Raw genomic sequence first — 23,522 nt, 5'->3', positions numbered from 1 at the left:
CACTTCATTTCATTCATTTCATCTTCCATCGCTGATACCCTTTCTTCCAGTTGATCGCATCGGCTCCTGAGGCTTCTGCATTCTTCACGTAGTTCTCGAGCCTTGGTTTTCAGCTCCATCAGCTCCTTTAAGCACTTCTCTGTATTGGTTATTCTAGTTATACATTCGTCTAAATTTTTTTCAAAGTTTTCAACTTCTTTGCCTTTGGTTTGAATGTCCTCCCGTAGCTCAGAGTAATTTGATCGTCTGAAGCCTTCTTCTCTCAGCTCGTCAAAATCATTCTCCATCCAGCTTTGTTCCATTGCTGGTGAGGAACTGCATTCCTTTGGAGGAGGGGAGGTGCTCTGCGTTTTAGAGTTTCCAGTTTTTATGTTCTGTTTTTTCCCCATCTTTGTGGTTTTATCTACTTTTGGTCTTTGATGATGGTGATGTACAGATGGGTTTTCGGTGTGGATGTCCTTTCTGTTTGTTAGTTTTCCTTCTAACAGAGAGGACCCTCAGCTGCAGGTCTGTTGGAGTACCCTGCCCTGTGAGGTATCAGTGTGCTCCTGCTGGGGGGTGCCTCCCAGTTAGGCTGCTCGGGGGTCAGGGGTCAGGGACCCACTTGAGGAGGCAGTCTGCCCGTTCTCAGATCTCCAGCTGCCTGCTGGGAGAACCACTGCTCTCTTCAAAGCTGTCAGACAGGGACATTTAAGTCTGCAGAGGTTACTGCTGTCTTTTTGTTTGTCTGTGCCCTGCCCCCAGAGGTGGAGCCTACAGAGGCAGGCAAGCCTCCTTGAGCTGTGGTGGGCTCCACCCAGTTCGAGCTTCCCGGCTGCTTTGTTTACCTAAGCAAGCCTGGGCAATGGCGGGCGCCCCTCCCCCAGCCTCGCTGCCACCTTGCAGTTTGATCTCAGACTGCTGTGCTAGCAATCAGCGAGACTCCGTGGGCGTAGGACCCTCCGAGCCAGGTGCGGGACATAGTCTCGTGGTGCGCCGTTTTTTAAGCCCGTCGGAAAAGCGCAGTATGCGGGTGGGAGTGACCCGATTTTCCAGGTGCATCCGCACCCCTTTCTTTGACTAGGAAAGGGAACTCCCTGACCCCTTGCGCTTGCCAACTGAGGCAATGCCTCACACTGCTTTGGCTCGCGCACGGTGCGCGCACCCACTGACCTGCGCCCACTGTCTGGCACTCCCTAGTGAGATGAGCCTAGTACCTCAGATGGAAATGCAGAAATCACCCATCTTCTGCATCGCCCACGCTGGGAGCTGTAGACCGGAGCTGTTCCTATTCGGCCATCTTGGCTCCTCCCCGCCTAATTATGTATTTTGTACTTTCATATGCATACCTGCAAACTGTCCTTTTTGGCAAAAAGAAAAAAATCCTAGATTTTTCTGTTGTCTTCAAGCTTAACACAGCTGTGAATAGCCTAGCATGACAGTGTTTGCAGAGCCATGCCCCTGAGAATTTTTTATTTCATACATCATTTACAGCTGACCCAAGTGATACCATATATTCTGGACCTATATTCCTTCACCACAGAAAACTGAAATGAAAATATATATGTATACATAATCCAGACCAATCATGCATTGCCTCTTTATTTCTAGCATTTCACCTCACTCCGTCAGATTGTTTTCTAACTGGAAAAAAAAGAAGCCTGAGGCTCCCCTAAGATACAAACCAAATTTGAGATTTCAGTACTGCTATTTGCTTTTATGAAGGAATTCATCTCTCTCTTGTATTGTGACTTGCTGTCTCAAAACCCTAGCTGAAACAGAAGAACAAAATGTTGGGAGAGAAATGGCATCAGGCCATTGCCCAGTCAAACATTTCTCTGCCCACAGTCCAAGATAAGTTCTTTGCCAAGTCAACAGCTTAGAGTCACCTTGACTGAAGGGGCCATACCTTTCCTGTGCCTTGTATGATTGAAGAGGTTTTAGTCCAAAAGTAAATTTGAGGAATGGTATGTCATTTAATGCATGTTAGCAGTGAGCTTTGTGGGCTTTCTCGACTCGCTAGGGCAAACCCTTAACTCATCTTTGTTTTTTAATTTTATTATTATACTTTAAGTTTTAGGGTATATGTGCACAACGTGCAGGTTTGTTACATATGTATACATGTGCCATGTTGGTGTGCTGCACCCATTAACTTGTCATTTACATTAGGTATATCTCCTAATGCTATCCCTCCCTCCTCCCCCCACCCCACAACAGGCCCCAGTGTGTGATGTTCCCCTTCCTGTGTCCATGTGATCTCATTGTTCATTTCCCACCTATGAGTGAGAATATGCGGTGTTTGGTTTTTTGTTCTGGCCATAGTTTGCTGAGAATGATGGTTTCTAGCTTCATCCATGTCCCACAAAGGACATGAACTCATCATTTTTTTGGCTGCATAGTATTCCATGGTGTATATGTGCCACATTTTCTTAATCCAGTCTATCATTGTTGGACATTTGGGTTGGTTCCAAGTCTTTGCTATTGTGAATAGTGCCGCAGTAAACATACATGTGCATGTATCTTTATAGCAGCAGGATTTATAATCCTTTGGGTATATATCCAGTAATGGGATGGCTGGGTCAAATGGTATTTCTAGTTCTAGATCCCTGAGGAATCGCCACACTGACTTCCACAATGGTTGAACTAGTTTACAGTCTCACCAACAGTGTAAAAGTGTTCCTATTTCTCCACATCCTCTCAGCACCTGTTGTTTCCTGACTTTTTAATGATTGCCATTCTAACTGGTGTGAGATGGTATCTCATTGTGGTTTTGATTTGCATTTCTCTGATGGCCAGTGATAATGAGCATTTTTTCAAGTGCCTTTTGGCTGCATAGATGTCTTCTTTTGAGAAGTGTCTGTTCATATCCTTTGCCCACTTGTTGATGGGGTTTGTTTTTTTCTTGTAAATTTGTTTGAGTTCATTGTAGATTCTGGCGATCTTAAGTGTATAGTTAAAAGTTTGACTCCTGACATAACACTGATTATTTGGATAAAAAAAGACATTACATTTCTACAGACTGTTCAGAGGTTAGGGAGGCTAATAGAGTATGTTGAAAATGCCAAAATTTATGTACCTTTGGACTGTGTTTCTCCACCTTTTTACACTGAGGTCTCCAGATGATCACAGATTTATGCTTTTCACCAGAGTTTGCATACACTCTGAGAGGTATCTGACTCCCCTGCAACATTGACAATCATTGTTTCTCCTGGGAGCTCTCACCAACGGACAACATTTTGTCAAGTTTTACTTTACTATAGTTTATATTGTATTTTTTTCTTTTTTATATTTTCTATATGTAAATGATAACTATTTCTATAACACCATTACCAGGCACCGTTGTATGCCATGAATATTAACTTATTCGATCCTCAGCAACTCTATGAATTACCTGTAGGAACTCCATCTACCAAAGAGGAAACTGAGATTGAAAGACGTTATGTGATTTGCTCAAATTCATGGCTTAGAAACAGCAAAGCCAGGGTTTGAACGTAGGAGTCTGTCCCGAGAGTTTGTGCTTTTAAGTATCATACTCTGCTGCTTATAGTAAAATTATACATACTCCCTCTTGATGGATTCTGGTAATTTTTTTCTAGAATATCCACACCCCTCATAGTTACACACACACACACACACACACACACACACACCATTGATAACATATCTCATAACATCCTAATTCACAAGATTCTTCCTTTTCCATGATACTGGTGTTTTTGTTTTTGTTAATGATCACATTGAAATGCAATTGTCTATTTTACCTGTATTCCTCAAAAATTGTAAGCTCTTTTAGGTAGACAGCACATATGTCAGCTTTGTAAATCTCAGTATCTAGCAGAGAGACTTGAAATAAAAAGGTCCTGAATCACTATTTATAGAATGAATAAACACTATATTCCAGATTTGACATAATATATATTTCTTACATACATCCACACACTAAGAGCAGAGACCTATATAAATTGAAACAACCTCAAGTGGCCATGAACAAAAATAACAGAGTAAGGACTTTTGAAAACTGTCCCCTCCATAAAAGCAAGGAGAAAACTGGAAAATATTGTCAAAATCAACTCTTTCAAAACTTTGAAAATTAACCAAACTCTTCAGAAGACTTTTTTTCAGAGGTAAACAATCAGGGGAGCATTTATTCTAGAAAAATGAATGAAGCTTATTAAGAGCAGTATTCTTTGTGACATTTTAATTTGCCCTATCCCTTTGACACTCTCCTTCCAGCTCCAAGATAGCCTTGAAGAGCAACATAAACAATCGCAGTAAAAACCAGCATCCTAGAAACTGCTGAACTGAGGAGGAGAGAAGGGAATTGGAGTTCTTTCAAAGCCTCATCCCCAGAGAATTGCCATTATGACACCCTCCAAATATTATTACAGAATGCCCATGTTTTTGAGGCCAAGATTAATTGTCCGAGTTACTGTGGCCGGGACACAGATGGACTGACAGTAAGATCCCCAGGCAGTGACAATACTGCAGCTGGAAGGGGGGAATGCAAGCAGGGAGAAATGAAAGAAAAAAAAAACATTAATCAAACAACAAAACTAGATGAATGCATTTCTGAATTGGAGTTGAAATCTTACTGGAAGATGCATCCTTGAGAGGTCCTTGAGAGATGTATCCTTGAGAGAAAGACTGGTAAACATAATAACTTACAGAATGTACCAGAATGTATGATTCAGGAAAGAAGGAAGTGGGTCTCACTAGAGGATTTCTAGCTACTTTTCTTGAAGATTTCATTAGACCCTAAGATTATTTGTCCTGAAAAGTCATTTAAATATCATTGGCCACCATTCCTTATTTGTTAATTGAGAAAGTTGATTTAGAGGACAAAACAAGAGTACCTTTTGCTCTAGAATTTACAAATATTCTGATTTCCACAATATTCTATTATACCATCTACCAAAACTTTCACTTAAAAAAGAGTACAGTGGCAAGGCTAGTGACTACATGGAGCCATTCAAATAAATATTAAGTCCAAAATTGTGAAAAGTCTAAGATGTTACCTACTTGTAAGCTAACAAGTCAGCATGCCACAATTATATATGTATAGAAATAAAATCGTCAGACATCTGGGTTGGAGCAACGTAGCAGCACTGGCTCCCCAAGATCCAATTTTCCATGGGGTAACACGATGAGGGGATGCCGCTACCAATGCATGCCATGAGGCTTAACAGCAGACAGGAGGAGACACACAATTGTGGAAGTCAGAGCTTATATGGTGTGACTGGCAAAAGTGCCCCTCCTCCCCTTGGGGTGGGGGTGTGCTATAGTTTGGATATGGTTTGTTTTTCCCCACCAAATCTCATGTTTACATTTGATTCCTAATGCTGGGAGTGGGGCCAAATGGGAAGTGTTTGGGTCATGGGGGTGGATTTCTTATGAACAGATTAATACCCTCCTTGGGGGCTGGGCAGAGTCCTTGAGTTCTCACCGTATCCATTCTTGCAAGAACTGGTTGTTAAAAGGAGCCTAGCATCCCCCTTCCCTCTCTCTTGCTTCCTTTCTCACCATGTGGTGCACAGCTGGCTCCACTTTGCCTTCCTTCGTGAGTGGAGGCAGCCTGAGGCCCTCACTAGATGCAGGTGCCCAAACTTGAGCTCTCCAGAATTGTGACACAAATAAACCTTTTTTTTTTTCCTTACAAATTACCCAGGCTCAGGTTTTCCCTTATAGCAACACAAAACAGACTAAGACAGAGAGGAGGAGCAATATGTATTTTTACCATGAAATCCTCTGCAGTGAGAGGGTGAGGTTGTTAGGTGTATTGCACCTGGAATGTAAGCAAATGTTTCCTAGAAGATAAGTGTTTAAATACTCCTAACCTCCAAGGTGTGTGATGACTAATATTAGGTGTTAACTTAACTGGAGTGAGGGATGCCCAGATGCCTGATGAAGCATTGTTCCTGGGTGTATCTTTGAGGGTGTTCCCAGAAGAGATTGACATGCAAGTCAGTGGACTGGGAGAGGAAGCCTTGCCCTCAATATGAGAGGGCACCATTGAGTCAGCTGTGGGTGCTGCTAGAACAAAGCGGATGGAAGAAAGGGGGTATTCAGCTTGTATGGCTTCCTCTCTCTTCCTTCTGTAGCAGGAGGCCTTTTCTCCTCCTGTCTGTGGACATCAGACTCCAGGTTCTTCAGCCTTTGGGACTCTGATGGAACTTGTACCATTGCCCTCCCAGGTGATCTTAGGCCATCATCAGTTTTCCTGGTTTTAAGGCTTTCTAACTTAGACTGAGCAACAGCACCTCTTTTCCTGGGAGCCATACTACTAGCTTTTCTTATTCCCCAGGTTGCAGACAGCCTATCGTGGAATTTTGTCTTTGTAATTGTGTTAGCCAATTCTCCCTAATAAATTCCTAAATTCATGTGTGTGTATACATATACATACAGAAATGTATACATATGTATGTATATGTATATACACACTAATATATGTATGTATATGCATACACACACTAATACATATGTATGTATATGTATACACACACATGTTTACATATATCCCATTGGTTCTGTCCCCCTGGAGAATCTTGACTAATATAGCATGTTTATTATTCAAAAGTCCTTTAAGTCAGGTTACTAGTGTTCCTTATCAGAAAGCCGAGGCCTTTCAAAAATGTGAAAATATTTATGGAGAAGGGATGAGAGAGGTTGATTAATGAGTACAAATATACACTTTGATAGAATAAACAAGATCTACTATTTGATAGATCTGTAGGGTGACTATAATTTACAATAATCTATTGTTTATTTTGAAATAGAAGAGAATAATTTTAATGTTTCTAGCATTAAAAATAACAAATATTTAAGGTGATAGATATACCAATTACACTGATTTAATCTTTACAAATCATATGAATGTATTAAATTATCGTATGTAACCCCAAATATGTACATCTATTATGTATCAATTTTTAAAATTATGCATTGATTATTTTCTCAGGGAAAAAATACTAATATTCTCTTTAAAATAATAAGGCTGGACAATATGGTAATACCTGGTCTCTACAAAAACCTTTTTTTGGAAATTAGCCAGGCATGGTGGTATGCACCTATAGTCTCAGCTACTCAGTAGGCTGAGACAGGAAATCACTTAAGCCCAAAAGTTTGAGGTTGCTGTAAGCTGTGATCATGCCACTATACTCCAGCCTTTGCCCTGTTGCCCAGGCTGGTGAAGAGTCATTACAACATAAGTTATAGAGGTATTAGTCTTGTTCCTACATGTATATCAATGAGATACCAAAACTTAATATTTTGCTAGGAAACACACAATAACAAAATAAAACATAATATTAATGGTATACTCAGGAATTCTGGAATGCAAATAACTGCCAATATCTCAGAACCTATTTTTTGTAATATGTTTCTGAAACATTTTGCATGTAAATCTAGCTGACATTTTTCATACCTGGTATAGAATGACACATGCCTGTTTTCTTGTGTGTTTTTTTATCTTAATGAGTATCCAGTGTAATGTCAAATTATATCTGATCCCTGTTCCTAATTGGGTGTACTTCCCTCTGTTCCCCTGTCCTAGTGGTTCTTCATTGTATTGCAAGTAAAAATATGCAACATATCTTTGGAAAGTCAGCAGATCTAACCCAGACTCATTGGTATAGATCTTGTGCAGCTGATATTATTGTTAATGATCAGATTGATGTAATTGATGAAGCTGGAGTACTGCTTCTTACCTCTAACTTTAATAATGTGTTTGGAGATATTCTGATCCATCTATTTCACATTCCCAGTGTTCTCTTTCAATGCATGCATTGAAAATGTGCACATCTTCTGTTGATTGACTTAAACTTCTTTTTGGCTGCTGTTGAATAGTGTATGACGTTTTCCAAAGTCTTAGTACCTACCACCTCGGAGCAGATGATAATGATGTCATTGCCATGTCACTGGCACACTACTATCTTTCTGTTTGTCCATTTGGAAATCAGATATCCCTCTCTTCCAGTTTTTTTAGTTCTGTGCAGTTTTTGAGAAAGCACTGTTCAGTCTTATTTTCATGAATCATTCATGTTGCCTGGATTCCTTTCCCCTTCAAAGCTGTCAGCTGCTTGATGCTGGTGAAGAGTCATTGAAACATAAGTGACAGAAGTATTAGCCTTGTTCCTAGAGTATTAGCAGTATTCATCCCCAGACTGTCTCCCAAGTCAAGCCCCATGTTTATAGAAACTAATGATTTTGCTTGGTAGGATTCAAATCAAGCCAAATAGCCAATCTAAGTTATCAGTCGCCGAATTTTATACTCAAACTGAAATGGTTTTCTCTGTAGGGATTGATTAAATCCGTGATGCCCAAAATACTCATGGACTTGTCAAAGATGTAGAACTTTTGTTAGGGTGTATATAATTTGAATTTTTAACTTATTTTGGTAGTGAAAGACATCATTACTGTTAATTTTTTTCACTTCATCAATATGGCTATTATCATCAAAAGTTGAAAAAGAATTTTGAACCTGTCTCTTCTCATTGCATTTGTGATTAAGCTATGATGTATATCTGGAAAGTTTCCCAAAAGCATCCTCTTCTTTTAATACAGAACACATTCATTTAAAATAAGAACACCCCAAACTTACTTCAGTTTTTTAAAGGGAGCCCAAGGTCTAGCTTCTTTTGAGACGCATAACGGTTGGTTTCATTCACAATGATGTTAATTGTGTCTTCATCTGGAAATAATACAAATGATCTCTTTATACTTAGATTTTGACTATGAAGTTTTAAAATTTGAGAGTCTAGTGTGGACCACTTTGAAAAATCTGGTCTGATGTCTCTTTTCATTAATTTCTGCATAGGAACTCTTAACTTCTTTGCCTTCTTCCCGACAGGTTCTATCCCTGGGTCGGAGATGCTGCCACCTGGACTATAATCCTCTGAATCATGCTTCTGGGCAAGTTGTTTTTCTTGCCTGCCTCCTTTCCTCCTCAGTCTTCAACATTGCTATCCTCGTGGTGTAGTCTGGGATGGAGGGTGGGAGTGACGTAGGTGGGCTGATTCCATGACTTGGGCACCTTCTTCCAGTGCAGCAGAACATCTTCCAGTTTCACAAGGCATTCCAGAAGATATGGTAAGACTCTCAGATGATAGGTCCCTGAAATATAGGTTACAAGATAACAGGAAAAGAGAGGTGAGCCAGAACTGGGCAAAGTAAATATTATGTGTTAACAGATAGGGCCTTGAGAGGGGCTTGTCTTCTGAAAGCTTATCAGATTGTCTGCAAAGCAGCCATTTATCCCCTTGGCTGCTGCTGAGTTGAAGTTCCCTTGAAAGATTCAAAATCATCAAGGCAGGGCAACTCAATACAAATGAATACATGCAAATGGAAGCTGCAAGATGGTGAAAATCTGACTGTACATGAATATAGTGATAGTTTCTACTACATCCACTTTCATCATTAGTTTGGGTGAAACACTGGATCAGGATGGATTGTGACATATGTTTAGCTCATGGAAACACTAGGCTACTTGCATATTTATTATTTCTCAAAAGACTTCATTCTTCTTAAAAAGCTGGCCTAAAGCCCAACTTGCCCACCCAAGTAAGTATCCACCCATAGAATATAGTGAGCTTACATGGAATATAAAGTGCAAAATCAGCTCCTTAAGAGTAAAGTTATGGCTGTTGGCCAAAGGAGTCTGCTCTATAAAGAGGATGATCAAATCCAAGGTGTATTCTGGTATTTAGATTTTTTTCTCTCTCTCTTTCTCTTTCACTCTCTTATCTATCTATTGTCTCTCTTAATGAGTTAGGATTTGTCCTTTTCAGTTCTAAAATTTTTCATTTATATAAAATTGGGCATTGGTCTATTTTTCTAATATCTCGAATTTGAACAGAGGAAAAACTAATGAATTGAAATTTCAGGCTATACTCAGTATTAATTCCAGAAGTTATTATATTAGGTATTACATGGTTTGGGCTATTTTTAATAAAAATAACAGAGAAAGATAAAGGCTTTATATTTTGTAATATGTTTGATATTATTTGAAAAAGTTTGCAATGACTTCTCATATTTTTCCACACTAAATGACAGACCCTAAACAAAAGTAAAAATTTTAAAGAGTATGTTTTACCAACTCACAAAAAAGAGACAGATTGCCCCTCACAGATTTCTTCCTTTTTCTACAGAAGCAAAATTTCATGATAAATCTACTATCCTTCTTGACTGAAGGAAAAAAATGTCATTGATTATTTTCAAGCACTTACTAGGAAGATCACTGCAAAGAGAAGTGTGGAACACTAACGGATATTAAAAGACATCTTGCCCTGAAAAAGCTAAAATCCACTGGTAGAGAGAAAGCATATATTCCTTAAAAGTAGCAAACAATACAATACACATCACATGAGGAGTGATAATAATCCTGATACAAGCACACAGAAACGAGACACAAAAAGGGGGATGGGGCAAGACCTTGGATCCAGTTTTTCTGTGCCTAAGGAAAGCTTTCAACAATTCTCTGACAGGAGTTATTGGGACAGAAATATTCTACATTGGTTTCAAAAATCCCCAAGAGACCTCTCTCCTCCTTTCTCTTTCATCAGCTCCAATGACACTCCCGAAAATGAATCACATCCCTCCAGATGCTAAAAAAGGTCAATGCCAGAGAGTTACAGCAAATGACAGGTTTACCTGGAGGCAGATGCTATGAGAGAGCCAGGGATTACTGGCTGCTGTGGTCCTCCTAGTCCCAGCACCTGCATTAATGATAGTAGTAGGGGTGTGGTCTGAGCAGAGCACCTGACAGCCTCCTGGCAAGCGAACTGTCATCCCGGGAGGATTGAAATTTTCAAATGGAGAAGGAGTGGGAGGAGAATAGCTCAGCTTCCAAATGAAAACAAACAAACAAAAATCAGTGTAGGGTAAACGAAAGGAATGTGCACAAGTGGAAAGTTTCTTCCTTCCCTTTCTTCCTCTCTCTCTTCCTCTCTCTCTTCCTCCTTTCCTCTTTTCCACTCACTCTCTTCTTTCCTTTCTTCCTACCTTCCTCCCTACCTCCATCCCCTTTTCTCCCTTCCATCCTCCCTAAAGTTAATTTTTAAATCTCTCAACAATCCATAGGTAGAGCGGGGAAAGGCATTTTCCAGGCATTTCATTATTTCAGATAACAGCAGTTTCTCTTAGGCCCCAGGGTCCTCCTTCAGCTTCCATCAAGCTGACCAAGAAACAAAGGTAAAGAAAACTGAACACTTTCGAAGGTCAGCAAGGCCTACTAGCCAGGCACTAAGACATCAGCGGTTGTTTAAAGGCATTTCTGAAAGCTAGGAGCTCCTTTCCTCACATGAGGCCACAAAGATCTTTGAATTCCATGGGAAAAGAAACCCTTATTTCAAAAATAAACTTTGAAGTTGTTTGAAGATGAAAGAGGAGACTTGCCTCTGAGCCAGCACCGAAGCAGTGGGGAGGGACTTCCAGTACCTTCAGAAAACCTTATTAGAAAACTTTATTAGAATATGCTTCAGAAAACCTTATTAGAATTTAAAAGGACTGTGCAAACAGATGCCCTATGGCTCTGTCCCACTGAAAGTATGTGACAGGGTTTTAAGAGCATTAACTACAACTAAGTCTGAAGCTGACGACTATCAAAGTTTTATTATTTGATTATACAAAATGATTTCTCATTCAACAGAGAAGATTGAAAAGCAATTATTTTCAAAACTTACCTGTGAAATTTATTCACTCCAATCTAATTTAATATTAGAGAAAAAATAAGAGAACTACATTGCATTTAGCATGACCATGGTACACCCAACACAATACAAATAATTTTCTGTTTTAGTATTTCACGTTGCCTGTAAGTACCAAATGGAACCATCCTAACTTATAAAATGACAAGCAGAAAACTATGCATTTTGCAATCAATTACTTTAGGAATCATTTAAACAACTTTCATATAAGATCCCACTAATTGAGCACTTACTATTTACTGTATTATGGAATACCTATACATATATGTTTATAATATAAAAATATACCAATATACACACATATACATATATACCTCTTCATACCAATCTTACAAGGTGCATGTTATTAACCTTGTTACACAAGTGAAAAAATTGTGATTCAGAGAGACAATTTCTTCCAATGTATTCAGGTATAATCAGCTATAATATAGCTGTAATCAGGTATAATGCAGCTAGGAGTTTAATCCAGAATAAAAAGTGCAAGCTATTTCCATTCACTGTACCCTTAACTATCATACTAATACTAGCAGATTAAAAATTTGAATTGGCTAAAGATAAAGATGAATATAGTGACAGTCTGTACTATATCCACTTTCTTCTTTAGTGAATGTTCTGAACTGTCAAAATCCTAAATGAGTCCGAGTGTTAAGGATTATCATGGGCAGAACTGAAATTTTTGTATTTCTCACCAGTCTAGGCATTGTTACATGGCACCAATATGACCACTGAGAGCTATTAGGCAGAAAATGGAGATATGTTTAGATTGAACATAAGAGGTTAGGATTGATTGATATTTTTAATGCTTCCTAACAGTCCACCCTCCTCTATACTTCCATCAAGTCATTTCGAATCTATCTTTTGGTCAGTAGCATGTGGTTAGTTCCTGCGCCATGCTGAATACAAGGTTCCCTTTGAAGAGCTTGGGATTTTTATATTATGAATATATATATGTATATGTATTCCATAATATAGTAAATAGTAAGTGCTCAGTTAGTCGGATCTTATATGAAAGTTTTAAAAATGATTCCTAAAGTAATTGATTGCAAAATGCATAGTTTTCTGTTTGTCATTTTAAAAGTTAATGGTTCCATTTGGCACTTACAGGCAAAAACAGATAAGCATATACACAAAAATATATCAGACCTTCCTCTTCCTGATACCAGGATTGATTGTATTAACCTTCATCCTACAACCAACCATGCATTTTACCAACATAAAAGGTTAGGTATTTTGTGTATAGTCAACAAGTCATTTGGGTGACTGACTTTTCTCTTTCTTTCTGCTTTTATAAAATATGAAATAGCCTTACAATAAATACTTTTAGGAAAATTAATGATATTTAAGTACATTTGTATCATGTGCCTGTAATTTTTGAAATATTTCCCAACATATATTCCCTTCTCTGAAATTGGGGTTTAGCCCTGTGGCCTCTCTAATATTAAGACAAGGCCAGGAGTCAGATTAGAGACAAAGGAAGATTCTAAATCCAGGGAAAGTAGAGGTCAAAAAAAGAGAGGAAGCTAGAGGGCAAAGGGCAGACCTGAATGGACTACTTTCTGAATGCTAATGGTTAAAATCCCCAGAGGTGAGTTAGATAAAAGCCACAGCGCTGAAGGAATCCTAGAGCAGGTCTTTCTCCAGCTTCTCAGTGGCCATCTCAGGGAAACCCCAAGCTCCTCAGAGGGAACCTTGTATTCAGCATGATGCAGGAACTAACCATATGCTGCTGACCAAAAGATAGATTTGAAATGACTTGAGGGAAGGATACAGGAGGATGGACTGAAAGGAAGCATTAAAAAAAGATAAAAACAAAAACAGAAAAAAAAAAAACCTGCAAGCTAGAATCCAGCACAGAAAACAGATAGTAGTCCCAAATATAAATCTTGGCCCAGAGCATCATTATTCCGTAGTAGGCCTCTGGTTGGAATAAGAAGGCTAGACAGAACATGCACGTTAGAACTAGAGGGTATGGCAGAGCATATGGACTTCAGAGGTGTGTGTAGCATAATTTACAAATAAAACAGCAGCCTCAAGACACACAACTCAGGAAACAACAGGTCAAGTCACCAAGTGACCAAATCGGTTGATAGGCACAGACATCAGCAAGGGTCCAAACAACACATCGAACAAAAGCATATCAGACCTCCCTCTTCCTGATACCAGGATTGATTATATTAACCTTCCTCCTACTACCAACCATGCGTTTTACTAATAATATGTTAAATTCAATTTTTATTTCAAACATGCATGTTCATACAGGTAGGCAGTGGGAGATAAAGATTACTAACCTTTATATAATGACATGTGGTTTGCAAAATGATGTTATTTGTATAAATTAGATGTTTGACTTTATTTTTGTAGTGGGACTAAAATTCTTTTTTTTTTTTTTTTTTTTTTTTTTGAGAGGGAATCTTGTTCTGTCGCCCAGGCTGGAGTGCAGTGGTGTAATCTCAGCTCATTGCAACTTCTCCCTCCCGGGATAAAGCGATTCTTCAGCCTCAGCCTCCCGAGTAGCTGGGACTATAGGTGCATGCCACCATGCCCAGCTAATTTTTGTATTTTTAATAGGGATGGGGTTTCACCATATTGGCCAGGCTGGTCCCAAACTCCTGACCTCATGATCCACCAGCCACAGACTCCCAAAGTGCTGGGATTACAGACGTGAGCCCACCATGCCCAGCCTGGACTAATATTCTTGTGCCCCTAGATAACCAAACTGCCATGCTTACACCTTCACATGCTTCAGTTACCACAGGTTCATCCTACCTTCTTCGACTACATTGCCTCCCATCCAGTAAGTTTAAAAATTTCTGTGCGCCTATTAGTATGTAGGATATCCAAGAAGCTCTTGCTGTTGACCCCTATTTCATCAGTTTGAAAACAAGTCCAGGGCCTGTTTCATGGACTGAGAAATTGACTTCAACACAAGAAAAGTCCTCTGGTGAATAATGTGGTTTCCTGTGTCCACACATCCTTTCTGCACTATTAGGACATTGTTCATAATTCATCACATTCAGGATCAAGTACCACCCTAACTCCTTGCCTACTTAGATAAAATCTAACCATGTGGCACCACGGAAAAGAGGCAGTCCTACAAAGTGGTTAGCAAGATAGACTCCAAAGCCAATTTGTCTGGGTTCAGACATCTCTGTAAACTATCTGCTGTGTGTCTTTGAACAAGTTACCTAACTTTCTTTGTGCCTTAATATTCTCCTCTGTAATAGACATATAGACATAAAAAATGTATGTAGCACAAGGCTGTTATGGGTAATAAATAAATTTAATGCATACGAAGCATGTAGAAATATATCTGACTCATAGAACTTTTCAACAAATGGTAGCTACTATTGTTAATATAATCATCTTTCTTGCTTCATAGTAATTTTTTCATCCTTCTTCATCAGAGTTGATCAAAGCTTATCCTAGTCCACTTTGCCAGGTTTCCCTAAATTTGACGCTTCGGAAGAAAGTTTTGTGTCTAGATTTTCTTCCTTTCAATAGGTTGCTGAGGTGATTATGAAAATTAGTTCACCCCTTTTCAGAGAGCCTTTTAAAGTCTCACCCACACAGACACCTAAACTCTCATAAAAAGTTCTTGTTTATATACCTCTTCCCTAGGAAAATGCATGCCTACTTATCTTACAGGGATAATACTAAGAAGTCACTCTAGTGATACTTGTTCCATAATGGAAAAATCACTATTTTGTCTCTTCTCATAGGAAGGGAGCAGCTGGAGCCATTTTTTATCCCTTCTTAACAAGAACACGATTCTACCATATTTCATCACACTTACAACTGCTTTGTCAGGTGTGTATTAAGGTTTCCATTTTATAGAAAATAAAATGAAAATTCAGGGATATAAAAGGAGAAGTTAACATTACTAAGTTTAAGTAGCATATGGGATACTTAATACATTATAATCTCACTGAATTTTACCACATTGAGATATAATTATCTCCATTTTCAACATGTGGAAGCAAATTAATAACTCAGAGTCATATAAGAACTCAGACAGCAAAGATGTGAACTAGGTCTTGGACATAATCAAGGCTGTTTTCCACTGTGCTTTGATAGCCTCTCTAATGAAGTAGCCAACAGGGGCTCCCCATTTTCTATTACAGTTTTCCAAACTCAAGTATTCAATGGATAGTTAAAAATAATCATCACAAGTACCCCTCACTGATTTACTATTTAATTATAATGTTCTTTAAATATGTATAAACAAAAATGTTTAGATCATTAATATTTACATCTTATTCAATTGTTAAAATAGTATAACAGCAACACTTTAAATATAAACAACTAAAAACTACAAAATTCTATTAACTATTTTACTTTAATATCATAGTGATGTCATACGTCAGAAACCAAAAAGAGGCCTGAAATACAAATATGTGACTTGTTGCTAAGATACAAATTCTTCTGATTCCACTGAGTTCACTATGCTGTCTATGGCCCTTTGATGACTTCAGTCCTCAGCCATGATCTCCATTCCAATCATGACTGTCTCTATTAATATAGCAAGGAAGCATTTGTCATCATTGGCAGCATCTGTCATCTGTGTAGCATAACAAATAATCATGTTAGGTGTCCAGTCAGCTTCTGATTCTTTTTGCCACAAGCCTGCAACAAACAAAGAATAGTATGCCACAAAATTATATATTTTCAAGATGCCAAAAAAACTCAACTTATTAAACAGACTGAATTATTAAATCTATGAAAAGATCAATTTCACACTGTGAGTGGAAAATATATATATACTTATAAGTGCTAAGAGAACTCAATGTGTACAAAAGGAAATTGGATATTTTTGAGTATTTTTGACATTGGGATACATTAAATTATTAGTGGTCAGATACCCTGACAAAATATTAGATTTTAAATGTTTTCACTTTAAGCAATAACTCATTTTTATTTTGACTGAAAACAGCAACCCCCCCAAAGAAAATTATAGTGCCATTACATGGCAGTTCTTATTTATATTGCCCTTTAGTCAGATGACTCGATGTTTGCCAATGTGTTTGCAAATTCATGTACACCATCAATTATGGTATATTTATGAAAGAGTATAAAATGTTTATATTGTTACACACACACACACACACACACACAGCTTGTGAAAGAAATCCTATCTGGATAGACTCTTAAACACAACATAGTTGAGAGCTTCCTGCTTTGTGATACTCCATTCCTTTGTACTTACCTACTTTGAAGTGTTTGTCACACTGCCTTAAATTTGTCTGCCTACTTGACCATCTCTCCCATCAGACTGTCTGCTCTTTGAATATAGAGACTATCTATCTATTTGTGCTTATGTCTCACTTGCTACCATGTGTGGCACATAGTAGATGCTCATTACATGACCATGGAGTGAGTGGATGTACTAAATTCTGTGAAGACAACGCAAAAGAGGCATGGGTTTTACTAACAAAAACCTCAAATCTAAGCTCGTTAATGATTATGTCCTCACTGTATTAACAGGGAGCAGATGTCTCAACTGAGTAAGACTCAGAGCAAAGTTGCTATGGGGAATTTGGAGAGGAAAGTTATGGATCTTGAAATGCATTATGTAATCGGGATAATGCAAAGCAAAATAGCATACACAGAAAATGAACTTTTCCATCCTCACAGTAATGCCTGCTTCTGTCTTTGGGCAAAAAATTTAAAAATGCAAAATAAGCAGAAGTGATGGCAGTGTGTAAGAGGGAAAAAACAAGACAGAAAATAGTGTAAATGCACATATTTGAATAATATGCAGAACCTGTGAGAGACTTGCAGTGAATAAAATTTCTATTACTCAACAATTCTCTTATTTGGCATGAAAAACACAATCTCTCTATGTTATGCAGCCAATATGGTGGCACTCAAGTGGGGATACACAGATTGTCAACACTGCTGGTTATTCATGTCTGCAAACCAGCTCAAGATAGAACATGTGCAGAATAGGGAGAGAGAGAGTTTGGGGATTGTAGAAAACTATTCTTCCTCACTCACTGAACAAAACTGCCATGCAAAAACACACGAGTCACGTTAAGTCACCTTAGGATAGCAACTCAGAACAGATTTACACAAGTTAAACAAGGGCCTTTGGAGGGAGAATATTTCAAAGCAATCTGCTTAGTGAATTTTATAGCCTGGGGGCCTGACATCTGCAGACAGCCAAGTACTCGTAGGAAACTAATGAGGAGAACCTACAAATTAACAGCACACCATCTAAATGTATAGCATTTCTGAAGAGAGGCAAAAATATAACCAGAAAGAAAATAGGGGAGAAAGTAGATAAAAAATTATTCTAGCTTTCCTGGCAATATCATTCTTTGCATGTATTGTACAGGAGTATACATATTTCCTTTATAGATGTTGAAACTTTTTTTCTTCTTTAATAAAGATGATATACCTACCTACTACAAATTAGGTATCTTCCTTGAGTCGTTGGTTTCCCATCTGCAAAATAAACAAAACGACCTCTATGTTTCAGAACTGTTATAAAGATTAGGAGAACAATTTGCAGCATTTTAAACAAAGTAAATGAAACTTGCTAGGAATTCGTTAAATAGTACCTGCTAAAATAAACATCATAGGCATTGATGAATTTTTTGTTAAGGCTTCACCAAGAATGGCAAGTCCCTAGCATAAAGCACCCATTCTTTTCTTGCCAAACTAGAAACCGCAGAATGTAATCTACACTTGCTTAAACTGTCCATTCTCTTTGTTAAACTCCAACCTGAAGAATGCTGTTTTCTGGACTTGCTTGTTCTTATGCCACACACTTCTGAACTGATCATAGAACATTTGCCTTACCCCATGCTATGATTTGAATCTTTCTCTTCCAAAATCCAGGTGCTGAAATTTAATGGCCAATGTGACGGTAGTGTAAGAAGTGGGAAATTTTAAGAGAACATAGGTCATGAGGGCTCCTCCCTTCATCAGTGGCATTAGGCTCTTCTGCCAACTGCCATGTGAGGGCACAGCATTTCTGCCCTCTGGAGGATACAGCCACAAGTTGCCAGACAGCAACCCTCACGGGACAACCAAACCGACTGGCCCTTTAATCACAGACTTCCTAGCCTCCAGAACTGAGAGAAAAGAATTTCTGTTCTATACAAATTACCCAGTTGCAGGTGTAACAGCACAAAAGGAGTAAGACATCCTACAATCATACTCTTATTCCCTTGCTCCCTTTTCTCTCCAGACCAACATATAGAGTCCTTCTTTTTGCTTTGCCACGTTGGCGGTGTTTAATCAGGGAACCTAGATATTCTCATTACTTCTACGTCCTTTTATAATAAGTAGCCACTAGAAAACAGCCATGTAAAGCAAGTTATTCACAAGCAAGAGTCATTTTAGTGTTTTTGTTGTCGTATTGGTAATGACTTTTACTTGGTTGAAGATAATTCTGAGGCTACCAGCCTTCTCATCTATTTCCAAAAGCAAAATACGGTCCAAGATGGCTAACCTTCCTCTCATGGCCATTCCTCCTTCACTTCTTCACTTTGGCAATGTTCATATTAAAAGTGTCACATCACTAGCTAGGGATCAGCAGCTAGAAGCCACAGTTTCTAAAATGCCATTTTGCATGCTTGGAAGATACAGTCTTTCCTTTCCTGCTAGAGTTCTACCAATTTGTGAAGGACAGACAACACTAACGTTTTCTTTGAAAATGTTTTTGCCATATAACCAATTGGCCAATTTTTAAAAAATTTTCTACAGCTCCTGCATAATACCTAACCTGTATGACAAAGTATCTTCCTGCATGTGTGTAATTTTGCCCTTACTTTTATTTACTTCTCTAGGGCAGGAGTGTCCTTGAGGTCTCAGTGACTAGTCTAAGTCACTGCTTTCTAATGATGATTATGGTTGTGTTGTTGGATTATTTTATAAAATGTAATCTTTTTCTTAGGAATCTCAGGAATCTGTCTTGTATTACTTTAAATATACGATTAAGCTTTGTGATCCTTTCATTTATTATTTATGTTTATTTGAAGCAAATTGATGCTAATAACAAATTGAGAACATAAAAATTTTAAATACAATAAAATAATGCATAACAGCCAAAGATGACCATTCTTAAAATGTGCATGGGTATATAAAATATAAACAATATGACATATATAGTATATATATATACACACACATAGCCATATATCATTATCATTTTTAATGAAATGTTCATTTTTACAATATTTGTAACTAGTATTGTAATTGTTATTTTAAAATACCAGTAATAATATTAGCACTTCCTTAATAACTTATTAGTTCTTCAGAAATGTACTTTTTAGTGATTGCCTATTTTGGTATATAAACAAATTATATTTAACTGAATTCTTCCCCCAGTCAATATGTGTGGAAACCACATTCTCTCTTGTCGCTAGGTCAGGAAACTTCTTTTCTCCCTCAGTGGAGGAGGAGCACTGGTCTGAACACTTTTGGTCTCTGACTCCCATTGGTTAATTGTCGGGCTTTGTGTTCATTAGGTGAGGTTGTGGTGTTAAAAAGTCAACACTCTCAGAAGAAATCGCTTCTTTTTATATTTTGCCCTCGTGAGGCCCAGGAAACACTCTCTTCCTTTGAGCTTTCTTGCTGTCAACACTAGGTTACAGAAACCTTCCATAAGGGTAAGAACATTGGCCATGTCTGCAGCTCTCTTGCCTGCAACTCTGGGTCAGCTCAGGGTCTGCTCCCACAGGCTTTTATCGGGGTCAGGATTTATTGAGGCTAAATTAGGGAGTGGCAATTAGGGAGTAGTAAAAATATTGATAAAGATAATATTTTGATATCTGTTGACAAGTGGTCATCTGTGTGTTCTACTAGTCAGAAACCAAAGGGACTAGGAACCTTACCTTTCAACATATTGGTATTAGTGAATATTGGAAGACAAGTTTAGAATCGAATGTCATAGTTCAAATTGTTCTATAATGATATTATTCATAAACAACAAAATGAACAGGGTTAGGTACATAGTTCGATTATACACCTGAATACCATCACAATCACCTTAGAAGTTTCCTTCATGACCCTTTCCAGTGAATGCCTTGCACTCTAGAGAAAAGAAGCTTTCATTTTTTTGAAATTTATATAAATAAAATAAAATAATGTGTACTGCTTCATGTTCAGTCAAAGTATTACTGAGATGCATCCATGTTTTGGTATGTATAAGTAGTTTATTCCTTTATTACATTAAATAAATACATGTAAATCTATCCATTCTTTTGTTTAGAATTTATGTATATTTCAAGGACATTTTGGTGCATGTATTTTTATGGACATATTTTTTCATTTCTCTTAGATAAGCACTTACAACTGGAATTGGTAAATCATAGGGTAATCATAGTTTTAACTTCGTAAGACATCATAAAATAATTTGCCAAAATTGCTGTAATGTTCACATTGCTATAGGTGACGTACGAGAGTCCTAGTTGTTCAACATCCTCACAAATATTTGGCATTGTCAGTAGTTTTTTTGTTTTTTATACTTTAAGTTCTAGGGTACATGTGTACAACATGCAGGTTTGTTACATATGTATACATGTGCCATGTTGGTGTGCTGCACCCATTAACTTGTCATTTACATTACGTATATCTCCTAATGCTATCCCTCCCCCTTCCCCCACCCCAAGACAGGCCCCAGTGTGTGATGTTCCCCTTCCTGTGTCCAAATGCTCTCATTTTTCAATTCCCACCTATGAGTGAGAACACATGGTGTTTGGTTTTTTGTCCTTGCGATAATTTGCTGAGAATGATGGTTTCCAGTTTCATCCATGTCCCTACAAAGGACATGAACTCATCATTTTTTATGGCTGCATAGTATTCCATGGTGTATATGTGCCACGTTTTCTTAATCCAGTCTATCATTGTTGGACATTTGGGTTGGTTCCAAGTCTTTGCTATTGTGAATAGTGCCGCAATAAACATACGGGTGCATGTGTCTTTATAGCAGCATGATCTATAATCTTCTGGGTAGATACCCAGTAATGGGATGGCTGAGTCAAATGGTATTTCTAGTTCTAGATCCTTCTGTCTTCTGCAATGGTTGAACTAGTTTACAGTCCCACCAACAGTGTAAAAGTGTTCATATTTCTCCACATCCTCTCCAGCACCTGTTGTTTCCTGACTTTTTAATAATCGCCATTCTAACTGGTGTGAGATGGTATCTCATTGTGGTTTTGATTTGCATTTCTCTGATGGCTAGTGATGATGAGCACTTTTTCATGTGTCTTTTGGCTGCATAAATGTCTTCTTTTGAGAAATGTCTGTTCATATCCTCTACCCACTTTTTGATGGGGTTGTTTGTTTTTTTCTTGTAAATTTGTTTGAGTTCTTTGTAGATTCTGGATATTAGCCCTTTGTCAGATGAGTAGATTGCAAAAATTTTCTCCCATTCTGTAGGTTGCCTGTTCTCTCTGATGGTAGTTTCTTTTGCTGTGCAGAAGCTCTTTAATTTAATTAGATCTGATTTGTTAATTTTGGCTTTTGTTGCCATTGCTTTTGGTGTTTTAGACATGAAGTCCTTGCCCATGCCTATATCCTGAATGGTATTGCCTAGGTTTTCTTGTAGGATTTTTATGGTTTTAGATCTAACATTTAAGTCCTTAATCCATCTTGAATTAATTTTTGTATAAGGTGTAAGGAAGGGATCCAGTTTTGGCTTTCTAGATATGGCTAGCCAGTTTTCCCAGCACCATTTATTAAATAGGGGATCCTTTCCCCATTTCTTCTTTTTGTCAGGTTTGTCAAATATCAGATAGTTGTAGATATGCAGCATTATTTCTGAGGGCTCTGTCCTGTTCCATTGGTCTATATGTCTGTTTTGGTACCAGTACCATGCTGTTTTGGTTACTGTAGCCTTGTAGTATAGTTTGAAGTCAGGTAGCGTGATGCCTCCAGCTTTGTTCTTTTGGCTTAGGATTGACTTGGCAATGCAGGCTCTTTTTTGTCAGTAGTTTTTGTTTCAGCCCTTTAATGTATCTGTGAAGTGGTATTTTATTGATTTCATTGTGGTTTTAATATGCAACTCCAAAGATTAATAATGTATAGAGGAAAGAATTGAAGGAAAATTATACTACAAACAGAAGACATCAAGAAAGTAAAGTGTAGACAAGTTAATAATTAATTATATGTAAAACATAGGAGAGACAAAAGATGATGTCATATTAGTGTAAAATTATTTTAATAAAGTAGTGACTAGAGGGAATACAACATATATTAGCCACTCTTTGAAAAGATAAATTATAAAACTAGAAATAAATTAGAAAACTAGAAACTAGAAATATGAGTCATTCTTTGAGAACAAATCAGTACTATTTAATGGGATACTTAGAATAAATAAATTGGAAATAGCATATTTTATCATTTTATCTGTGCAGTCATAGTTTTAAATTTAGTCTTCATGCTGTAAGAATGATGGCCTGAATTAGAATTTTATGCATCCTTTTTTTTAAAGCTCAGTAAAATATTTGAAGTTTTAGGTGGTCACAGTTCGCTTTCTCGGTTTCCTGCTGAGTTGTTTGCAATAAACCTACACCAAGTATAAATACTCTGACAGTTTCTAATGCACAAATTCAATGTGAAGCACGGATTCTTTGCAATACAGTATCCAGGTTGCATTCATTTAGGAAGTGATAATATAGAAAAGCATTGAGAGAGAAGGCTTATTTTACAATTTTTCTTCCAAATGAATTTTGAAGGGATATATGAAGATTATGGACAGAGAGTGCAAAGTTTTGTATATCTCATATTATCCATTTGGTGGGGTGTATGTGTGCATATGTGTGTATGTGTGTCGCTGTAAATATAGTCTTAGGAAAAATATCCATTGAGCCTTAGAGACAAAAGGAATCATTACAT

The sequence above is a fragment of the Gorilla gorilla genome, chromosome 11 (genome assembly GCF_029281585.2).
Source record: "Gorilla gorilla gorilla isolate KB3781 chromosome 11, NHGRI_mGorGor1-v2.1_pri, whole genome shotgun sequence".
Classification (NCBI taxonomy): domain Eukaryota; kingdom Metazoa; phylum Chordata; class Mammalia; order Primates; family Hominidae; genus Gorilla; species Gorilla gorilla.
This window is presented reverse-complemented; position numbering follows the sequence as displayed.